Source organism: Papaver somniferum, chromosome 4 (genome assembly GCF_003573695.1).
Source record: "Papaver somniferum cultivar HN1 chromosome 4, ASM357369v1, whole genome shotgun sequence".
NCBI classification, from domain to species: domain Eukaryota; kingdom Viridiplantae; phylum Streptophyta; class Magnoliopsida; order Ranunculales; family Papaveraceae; genus Papaver; species Papaver somniferum.
In genome coordinates, this window is record NC_039361.1 from 162,004,538 (window position 1) to 162,016,411 (window position 11,874).

The 11,874-nt window shown below is 37.2% G+C and overlaps 1 long non-coding RNA gene across 1 annotated transcript; it reads right to left on the bottom strand.

Moving 5' to 3' along the window:
* Positions 1–839: 839 nt before the first annotated feature.
* Positions 840–2,205, bottom strand: LOC113274447. Its single transcript, XR_003323021.1, has 2 exons — positions 1,730–2,205; positions 840–1,582 (listed from the first exon to the last, which is right to left on the bottom strand). It is a non-coding gene; the product is annotated as an uncharacterized LOC113274447 (long non-coding RNA).
* Positions 2,206–11,874: the final 9,669 nt, after the last annotated feature.

Genomic DNA, 11,874 nt, shown 5'->3' on the forward strand with positions numbered 1-11,874 from the left:
CCTAGCCTTGTAATATTGCGGTGTATCGCCCTACCCATAGAATACTGATATTGTGTCGGCACACATCTCATAGCACACAAAGCACACAAAGATATGCATGAATTTCATAACACCAAGATTGATTTGTAAAACAATAATGAATACTAGAGAGTTCGTTATCGATTCCCACCTCTTTTAATGACAAGCCCTGCCTACCTCGAGATCCACGATCCACTGGTTCATCCTTTGAATCGATCGTTGGTAATAACTAACTGATAATCAAACAAGAACTCTAAGAATCTAGCCAAAATGGCTCACACAAGAAGCATACAAGTCTATCTAATGATTTTAAGCCCATTTATGGTTCTACACCTTTCCATTCTCTATCTTTAGCATAAATAAGGTGTACTAATTGAATTTGGGTTGTATCTAAAGTCCATTAGCTAGGTCTTATGCATATCTACAACTTTGTAGAAGAAGACAGAGGCTAACTCGGATCATAAGGCTAACTCGGATCATAAGGGGTCCAAAATATCAAAATAAGATTACATGTTACTAAGCCCGAGTCTGCTAAACCGGCCCATTAATCTAAAGCCCAGTCCAATAGTGTCAACTAACGGTCAATAACAGTCAAAGGGTTAATTAACGGTAAACATCCAGTCAAGGTCAAGTCATGGTCAAATGGTCAAGTCTAAATCGGTCAACTCAGGTCAAGACAGGTAACTCAGTGATCTAACTCGGTCTACAAGACTGATTCAGGTGAATTAGATTTACAATTAACTCTGTGAGATTGACTGAGTCAGAAACTCTAAAACGAGTCAGCTAAGCTGAAAATATTCAGGCCAAATCTATTGCACAGGTCGACTTAAGATGCATAATTCATAGCTCATTTGCAGAAGCAAATACTATGTCTACAAAAACATTATAACACATTACATCAAAACAGTACTCTATAAATCAATTACAACAATAAACTCAGTTTACCTGCAGAAGCAGTAGCCGCAAGCTCTCAAAGAGACTACCCACTGATTCTACAATTATCACAATCAATTATACTTATTTAGAGACTCTTCCATGCAATGTATTAATCTAAACTCAAATCCATTAAGATTAAGTCACCATATCTTAAGTTGCAGTTCAACACAAAACTTATCTATCACCATCCATATCATTGCAATTCAAACTATCCTAGAATCATTTGCGTTTCAAGTTCATTAATGACCACCAGATTCACCACACTTTCATCTGCAACTCTGTATCAGCATGATTTCATAACATCTTTAGAATTTCACTAACATCCACTACCAGAATAATCAACTATATTATCTTTCAACACTACTGAGTAACTAACCTAGAACAATATCTTCACATTTCCTTAATCAATTTCACCTACACATATTCTTGCATCTTATAGCCCTTGTTCTCTGTGATTCAACTTCACTTTAGAAAAAAACATAAACCTAACCTACAACTGCAAATTTAGTTCCAATTCCATATACACCTGCATCCACAGATACACAAACGACCTCATCCCTATCTACCAACCCCCTCTAGACTTCCATTGCAACACCAGACCACCAATTACAATCATTTTCATTACCACCTGCAGTATCACTTATCCAACTGAGATACAAACTCAATAATTCTAATAACAACACAATCCAGTCAAGCCGTCATCTCACAACAACACCAACTTGAAACACAATAACAAAGTAATAATCTTAATAACTTTACAGAGGAAGACAATTACCTCAATTTTGAAATTAAAGTCTTCTCAGTGATGGGATCTGTAAATAAACCTCATTATCTTCCTCTTCACTTCATGTTCATAAAAACCAATCCGTTAATTTCTCTTAACCATCTCAAATCACATCTTCAATGAATCTCAGAAAGCCTAATTCTTAATTTTGGGAAGAACAAAACACAACCCTAATTCATTGATTCATCACTGAATCCACCTCAAAACCTCAATTGAACATTTATCCACTGTTCTTCATCCAACAACAACCCAATTCACCTCTCAATTTCATACCAAACCCTAATTTTCTGTTTTCTCTACAAATCACCGTCTCTTCTTCTTTTCATGATCAATGAATAAGAACACCACCAACATCAGTCATCACCTCGAGTTTCTATTAAGATTAGCGACTTCACAACCTCATAATCCTCTCACAGAAGAACCGCAGACGAAGAACAAAGAAAAGAGAGAAAGCAAGAAGAAATAAGAAGAAAGAGAAAGAAGAATAGAAAATGGCTTTCTCTTACGCATTGATTTGTGATAAGACCAAATAAATTTGCTATACACCCACTCAGCTGGATAAGGGTCGCCCCAGTCGGTCCAATGGCAAAAATACTATTTTTCCCTTCAAGAAAATCTGATGATATCTTCTTCTTCCGATATCCGAATGACACGTTCGAGTAGTCCATTCTGCGCAAATTTTCAAGATCTATCCATCAGTACTAATTTCGCATCCAATTCGTTGTTAGATTAATTTCAATTAATTAACGATCGTGTTAAACTGATCGAGCAATTATCCGCTAAGACGTCTCTTGAATAGTCTAATAGCGTCGACGAGCTTGAGGTTCCTTACAAAATCGATTAGTAAACAAGATCAAACTTGTTCATAATTCGTCTGAGGTATGTAAACGCAACTCTTCTCCAAATAATTTAATCTCAAAAGAAAATGTTTGACCACTTCAGAAAAGAACATGGTCTAAATAGTCTGTGAAAGAGGAGTTTAGGAACTCTTTCCAAAAAATCATGGTGGACAAATTAATGTTCACTTACAACTCAATTGTGTTGGTTGTTCATCTTGTCTCAAGTGCATGATCCCAAAGAGACAAGAGTTGAGCACTTACAGGTTTTAAGGAAAAAAAATGTTTTTGTTTGATTTTTTTTTCTTTCTTCTTATTTTCAGTTGATCTTTTCTTATCCTAGATTGGTACTGAAAAGAGGTTTCCATGTTTGGTCATTAAAAGGGGGGTAAAGTCGAAAATTTTGCGTTCTTTAGGGTTGTGAGGTGCGCATACATGAATCTTCTTACTTTGTATAAAGGTTCTGTAACCCTACATTCCTTTTTCCTTCCATAGATTTTTTTTTATCACAAGTTTGCTTGTAGAGGTTGTTTTGTGATTTCCTCTCACAAATCCGTATTTTTATGGAGACTCCAAGCATTATGACTTTTTATGGAAAAGAGGTTAATATCATTGTCAAGCCATCAATCATGATGGAAAAATATTTATCTCCGGTACCCTCTTCCTTGAAAAGAAAAATGAGGAATGTGAGGAAACCGAGGGCTATACCTTCAAATCTTCAGAAGTTTTCTGGTGTTCTTGAAGAGTTAAAGAAAACAAGAAATGAGATACATCAAATAAAGACTATTGTTTTTAGGACTCTTGAAATTCAGAAGGCCCTGGCTCAGCATCAGCCAAGAAGGTTTGTTGGAATTGGCTCTTATCTTCATGAACCTTATGTTCCAGTGGTTGTTGACTACAGGGAGTTCGGGGACGATAAATAATTTTTCAAAGGTCTTAATCTCTAGGAAACTTCTTATGAGAATTTATTCTTGTGTTTTGAGAAGGATAACTAGAGTTTGGAATGTCAATTATTGTGAGTAAACATAGATATTTCCAACGATTTTCATCTTGCAATGTTTTTAGATTTATTTATTTAAATTCTAAAGTTTATTTGGAAGATGATTTTGCAGTATGAATCTTTATTGGCTTTATATATTGCAAAATTTATTATGGGATATGTGTGTTTGCGTGCATGAACTATGATTGTCCCACATATTGTCAAAAGTTAAGCCTATTATGTCATTATGCAAATATTGATGGAAGATAGGATGAACTTTTGATTGCAAAGATTAAGTTTATTATATGCCTTTATGCAAATATTGATGAAAAATAAATTGAATCTTTGAATATTCCGCAGTATTGATCTTTCTCTAATCCACTTCTATGTGAAAGTACTGTAAGACTCGTTAAGTTTTCTTACGTTGAGCATTTCCGATCAAATTAACCATGGGTTCTCTAGTGGTTAATTTAATTGAGTTTTCTGGATACAAATTCATGTTTCATATAATTTATTAATGTCCAAAGAAATCATTCTTTTCTTGAAAAAGTAAGGTCGCTCTTGTTGTTCTTTCGGGAATGACATTTTATGGGGGAGAAATATTTTTTGAACTTGTGCTTAGTTTCCAAATCTTTGTGGGGAGTGCGGCTGTGGAATATTGTAGGAGTTTTCTTGTATCTCTATTAACTCCTTTATGAATGCATTTAGTTTCGACTATATGATTGCATCTAAACAAAGTTGATATGTTTTCTTTTAGTCATGAAGAATCTCTATGAGAATTTCATGATCCCACTAGTTTTCGTACCTTTGCCAATTTTTATTGACAAAAAGGGGAAGAATTAATGAGTAGTTCACATTACAAATACATATGGTTTACGGATAATTATGTAAGGGTTTTTTTTTTTCATGTGAGATAAAGTATTGACTAAGGGGGAGTGATACATATCACCATAGTATTGTTGTCAAAGTTGTGTTACAATTGGACTTTGATGTTGTGTAATAATACTATGACATTGTATAATGATACAAAAACATATTGTTTTTATATATTGTTATAGCTACGGATCTTCAACAACTATGATGCTAAGTTGAACATGTTCAAAATCACTGGAGTACTTGGAAGTGACGAAGATTTCGAGCAATGTTTAAGAACCAAGGAAATCAAGCATTTGGATGAGAAGCTACAAAGTTTATTTATTTTGTAATCCATATTTATTTTTTGTCACTAAAATTGACAAAGGGGGAAATTATTAGTGCACTTCTCGGTCGAACTCGCAAGCGTTTCTATCTCAAGCTTGTTGTCAAGTTTAGTTGCCAAAACTATAAGTCTTGATTTCTAGTCTACTTATAGCTAAGTCTCGGATTAGTATAGTAAGTGTAATTGAGCATTATACTTCACAACGTTCATCGATTGAAGATGAAGAACTACAAAGGGGAGCTTGTGGAACTTCATCAACAAAACGTATGTGGAGACTTGAACTCATCTATCACTTAAAAGTATATATATTGTATCTCCTATTTGATACAAAAGTCGTATAGCTATATAGACTTAGATTATACACATTTGATATTTTGAGTTGATCTTAACTCGCTTACATATTGTTGATGGGCGAAAACCGTTTCTGCTGATTTCGGTAGTTTCGTGTGTTTGGGTGAAAAACGAGTCTAAACCCTGAACAATGTACTGCACGGGAGTACTTTAGATTCGAGAGATCAATCTGTACAAATCCGGCCTAAACCAAGAAATGGTCGTTCCAGACTTGCTTCTGTCACAAAGTGAAGGAAAAGGGTTGGTCTTAGGTAGGGAATAGAAGAAAGTGTTGAGACCAGAATAGTTGATTCTGTGAAGTATGAACGTTTGTGAATTGTATCATAAGGTAAAGCTGGATAGCCAAGATGGAAAGCTACCAGGAGATTTCTGAGTGTCGTTGTGTTCTCCTGACCAAAACTTGTTGTTTGGTAGAAATAGGTGAGACCTATTTATACAAGTCGCAAATGAAACGTATCCTTGTCCCGTGGGAAGTTGGAAAGATTGAGTGGTGAAGGAAAGAGTAACGTGTAACTCTCAGGATTTATGCATGCTTCCATTATGAGGGAAGTAAATTCGTGTAACCGCCGGTCATTATGTTTCCATAATGAAGGAAATGAATTATTTACACCATTACTTTTACCAACACTAATTATCCTTCTTTATGACACTTTCTTGTAACGGGCACCTTGCACGCCGCATGTTGTAAACCGCCAGACCAATACCCTGACGAGCATACCCCAGTTTGTGATATATTTTGATGTCTCGACTGTTTTCGTGGAAAAAGTGTATCACTTTACTACGTGTGGAAGGTTAAAATTGATAGGCTTGTCGTACGTAGATAGCATGTGATGCTAGGCTCGTTTTGGCTAGTCGCCTAAAACTTTTCGCGAGCTTGCCAGCTCGGTGGCGAACTTCGATGGACGAGATCGTATCTTATGAATAAGGATAGCCATTGATCGTGTCTACCTTGTGTTGGCACCTAATAATGGCAAGGTGGCATTATGGCGTGACTTGTGCACGCCAGTAGCATGAAGGTGCAAGAGGGGCCTGGCGTGCCATGGATGGTCGCCTAAGGGTTTCCACGAGTCCGTCAGTTCGGTGTCGAACTTGGATGGCTGAGATTGCATCTCATGAAGAAGGATGGCCATTGATTATGGCCATGTCTTGCTGCATAGCAAAGTGGCGTCAGCAACATGTTAACGGCATTCCATTGGCGTGGCCTTGGCATAACGGCGTGTCAGTGATGTTGCGGCATGGTAGTGGCAGGGTCGTGGTAATGCGGTATGCTGGCGAGGCCGGTGGCATGATGGCATGTCGGTAAGTCCGTGGCATGGCGGCATGCTGACGAGGCCGTGGCATGGCGGTCATGATGGCGAAGCCATGGCGTGGCGGGCATGCCAGCGATGCCGTTGTGTGGGGGGAATGCCGGCGAGGCCGTGGCATGGCTTGATGGCGAGGTCATGGCATGGCGGCGAGGCCGTGGCATGGCATGGCGGCATGCCGGCGAGGCCATGGCATGGAATGCTGGCGAGGCCATGGCATGGCGTTATGCTGGAGAGCCGTGGCATGACGGCATACTGGCGAGTATGTGGCATGATGGCATGCCGGCGAGGTCGTGCCATGGTGGCATGGTGCTGGGGCCATGGCATGACGGTCATGCTAGCGAGGTCGTGGCGTGCTGGCATGCTGGCGAGGCCATGGCATGGCGGCATGCTGGAAGAGCCGTGGAAGTTGGCATCGTATCCAAGTTGGTTGTCGTGACCAGTTAGGGTTTGGCGTTAGGCCAAAAGTTTCCACAAATCTTGCGGTTTGGTGGCAAACTTGGACGGCTGAGATTTGCACCTCAGGAGGAAGCATGGCCCTTGATTATGGTTGCATCTTGTTTGTGTAGCGGCATTGGCAACGTGTTGGTGGTACGCCGGTTAGCAATGGCATAGTGGTACGCCAGTGGCATAGTTGTGGGAAAAATTAAGGCTTGGCGAGGCCGAGGCTTTAATTTTGGGCTCCGTTGATGTAGTTTGAAGTGTGGTAAGAAAGGATTCGTTGCTCGGACTCTTTTGAAGATTTGGTTTAAAATTAACCAAAGAAAAAATAATTAAATTGATTTTTGTTACCAAGGAGAGATGATTTTAGGGTTTTGGATTCCACTACTTCTAATATTGGTAAACTAAATAACTAAAACTTTTACACAATACTCCAAATTACTCAAAGCAGTTTCGAACTCATTCTCACGCCTTGGAGGATAAAACGTTACAAGCTCTATTTTTATGACTTTATCATTAATATTAGGCCTAATTCTCCTTCGTCTATAAAAAAATCAATAGTTAAAACTATTCAAAACAATTTAAATGATGCATGCAAAGAAGAGAGAATTATTAAGGAATTATTAGCACAAAAGAGAAGTAGATATGATAAAGAAAAGAATTATTAAATATTACCCATCAAAAATAGTTTCTTCCTCCACCCTAGCAAAGAAATTACTCCATTATTACAAAAGAAAATTAAAAATAACGAAATAGAAACTCTATTCTTTTGCTCAGACTCCTGCCCCCTTTTTCTTTGTATCCACAACGTTTTTATATCTTCCAAAGGAAAACAATTTCCTTTTCTATTTCTCACCACCACATCATCACCCAATGAGAATGTGCCACATGTCAATACAATGCAAATCCCTCCAACAAGATAGTGTCACCCGTCAAATAATATAATTCTCATGCAGTTATATTTGGGAATTATTTATTCTTTATTAACTCCAACCATAAAGAATATTATTCTTTCCATACTCTTCGTATATTTAATTCCCTTTAATTACTCCATGCATATTTCTTACTAACACATTTATTTCTTCATTATAATAAAATACATTTTTAATATCTTGTAAATGATGTCGACATAATAGGCTCCACACTTGACACACTCCCATATCCAAATAATTGGACCAGAAGAAATAATTTTCCATTTTCTTCCTTTTGATCCTAGCCCATTAAATTATGAATCACTTCATTTCATCCATTTTACGAGCGGAATTTCACATTTTAGTCCATCGAGCTTTATTTCCCAAAAACACCTACAAAAACACAAATAGCAAAATAAGTACAAAAATGGGTACTAACAATATAGAAAGTAGGTATCAAAATAGACACATAAATGCGTCCATCAAATACCCCAAAAATTATTATTTGCTAGTCCCGAGCAAATTAAACTAAACTAATTTTAAAAACATACAACTCCCTTTCGTTGAGGATACGGTCACTGATAGACGCATTTATGTGTCTAATATATCTCAATTGTATATAGTGTTAGTGCTCGATTCTGTACTTATTTGGTTATTTTATTTATTTGTAGGTGTTTTTGGAAAATAAGGTTTTGCGGCAAAATTGGCTAAAAATATGGCATTTGGACCTCCGTAGATAGCATACCGGAAGCTCCCCAGAAGTGTACCGGAAGTACCCCAAAAATAGCTCGGGGGAACCACGAAAAAGTGCGGAAAACATCCCAGAAGAATTGCTAAAGGCACTCCTAAGTTGGATAAGGGGCACCCCATTTCAGGGCATGTGCTAAAGGGACACCATAACTGGATTAGGGGGAGGTCAGTTTCCTTCTCAAAATTCAAAACAGAAACTGGCGGGAAAAATGGCAGCAGCGAAGAACAGTTTTGAAAGTGGAATTTGAGCGAGTTTTGAGGAGATTCAATGGATGTATTTGGTACGTATGGACTCTATAAGACCGTCGTTCTTTAACAGCGTCAACAGCAGCAGTGAAGTATCGTTCTTTTACAGCAGTAAGCTTCTATCGTTGTTTCTGGACGCCTTCTGTGGGTCTTAGATTCACTGTTTTATCCTTTTTCAATCTTTTAAACACCTTGTGAGCTTTGAATTATTATTTTGAGTGTGTGTTTGATATGAAGAGCTAAACCCAAATACTAGGATGATGGAGGAAGCTGTTTTTCAGCCATGTGGTTATTTAAATAATTCTTAATTCACTTTTTGCATCGATTTTAATTGATTTATGATTTCAATTAATTACTTGTGATTTTGTTTGATTGAACATGCTTAGTCCTAGGGATTCTTGATGTGCCATGCTTATAATATACAAGTAATATTTTATGGAATCTACTTTGGCAAAGATAGAGTTAATATTTGTTTTATTTTGAGCTATAATCGCCTATGATTAATTTCTGAGCCACTTGAATATGAAACACAGTGGAATCCTGAGTCATGGTTCCTCTTGATCTTGTGACATATTTTCTGTATATATCTTTATTTTTAAATCTTTACAAGTCCGAGAAACGAACTTTTACTTATCACCTGAAAGACTACAACAAAAAATGGCGTCGCTGCCGGGGACTTGTTTATAGATTTGTTTTTAGGTTTTTTTTTTAACTATTATTTGTTCCTTTTTACGTTTCTTTTTGTGTCTTTGATTTACAGGTTCGAAGTGGAATACTAAGGACTTGGGAACAAAAAGCTTAAAGATAAAAGCTAAAAGAGAAGAAAAAAAAAAGACATAATTTTTTAGGATCTAATTTTTATTTTTATTATTATTATTTTTGTATATAGCTTTTATTTATTTTTAGAATTTGTAAATAGGTTTTATTTTTCATAATTTTGGACTTTTTATTTGGACTTTATTCTGGACTTTTGGACATTTTTTTTAATAAAAAAAAATATTATTAAATTGTGTGCAGAGAAGGAAGGTGATTAGAATATCACCTCGGCCCCTCGGATTCGCACACGGCATATGAGTCGTGGCCCGAGTCGACGACAACAGTTCATCCCCCGTCTGGTATGGGAGGTAAGTCCAATCGAAACACTCGCGAATCCCCTGCAAGCGAGTTACTGTATTCTTTAAGGTGATAATTATTTGAGGACGAACCGGACTGTCTTTATTTTCCTAGTAAAGGGAAAGGCCTGGCCTAAACAAGATAAGGGTTCGGATTTCATCACCGTTCCCTTCTTGCCCGTTTTAGGAAAACAAAACCTAACGCGAACCCAAGCTTTAAAATCTGATTAGAAAGAGACCTATAGGGTATCGAGCTTGTTAGGAAAAATTTTCGAAGGATATTGGTTACCTTTTAAGCAATTTCAAAGTTCATGATGACTTCTGGGAGTTGAAACAAGCCTCCTTGTAACGCCGGTGAGGCCTTGGGTATCAAAGCTCCATTGAGCTTCCCTCGCCTCAGTTTCATCTCACAGTAGCTCGGATTGATCCAGAGGGGTTGCTCAAACTGTAACGAATTCCCCTTCGAGAGATAAAAGCTAGTCTAGAAACAATCTAAGGGAGCCATCATGCTTTTTGTTTGCTAGATAAAATAGGCTTGTCGTGGTCGAGTCAGCCTTCTTTGTGCTTGTTTAGAATTCCCTTGCAGTTAAAATGTCAAACTGGTATTATAATAGCCATCAGAATGAATATGATTATCCAACTGAACAATATGGACATTATTATGACCATAGTGTGAATAGTGGTTGGGAACGCCAACCTTTTGAAGGTTATGGGTCATACCATGGTGAGGCCAATTACTATCCACACGTGCAACAGTCATACGAGCAAGAAGATTATAGTACTAGTTCTTCGTCTCTAGAGGATACAATCAAACTATTGAAAAGTAGTCCTTATTATGATCCTTCAGTTCCTATTCCTTCTCTAGAAGAGACTCTCAGGAATTTAGCTGAGTCATCACGTCAGTTAGCTGAATCGACGTATAAATTAGATGAGGTGAACAACGTAGTTATGGACGAAAGAACTGCAACAAAAACTGAATCTGTAGAAGATATCCTCAATAGATTAACTCAAAACTTAGATCCTACACTAAGGGAACTTTCTTTGGAAGATACCCTTGAGAGGATAGCTGAGTTGACACGTAGACTTGAGTTAGAGACGAACGAAAGTATTGCTCAAAATAACTTGAATTGTCAATATAGTGTATCCAATAATACCCTTGAGAATGAAGATAGTTTTTCACATAATCAAGATAACGAGGTTATAATTGGTAACACTACTTATTTAGATAGGGTTCAATCATATTCATACTATTATGATGATGAGGATAGTAGTAATGAAGAATCTGAAATATGTAGGCATAGTGATCAGGAATCTATTAATCCAATTGAGCTTTATAATGATTATATCATTTCTAGTTCAAATACAAATAATTTTTATGATTATTCACCTATTCAAAGGGACGAGGATTTGATTAGGGATACCACCGTTTTAGACGATGTAGTTTTTCCTTTTGATTACGAAGCCGATAGTGGTTTAGAGGAACGGGTTCATTTCGAAAATACTGTTTTAGAGTCTAGCGACTTAGAAATAATAGTCTTGGAAGAAGAAGATAGACCCGTAGAGATGAGTAAAGATGCACTACCTGATAATAACTTAGAAGAATCTCTTGAATATTTTAAGGACTCTGAAGATACGGAAATTCAAAAAATAATTAGAGGTCTATCTAGAGACACTGAAAACTCTAAGTTTGGGGGTGACTATCACTTCCCTAGTGCCTTACCTTTAACTCTCATAAAGTCCCCACACTTAGGACTTGATATCTGTGCCTCGACCATTTTACAAGATTACCTTCATACTCGTTTTCCCGAGCCTAATGATGTCCAAGAAGAAGTTCAGCCGTTAGAAACCCATCCTCTGGTTGATGTGATTTTCCCGGGCTATGATACCCAGATTGACTTTGTTTTCCCACCAAATAGTTTTCTTCCAATTATGGGAACATATAGATTTCAAATGTGTCACTTATTAAGTTCTGAGACTAATCCTAAGTACTTTAGGTTAATAGAATCGA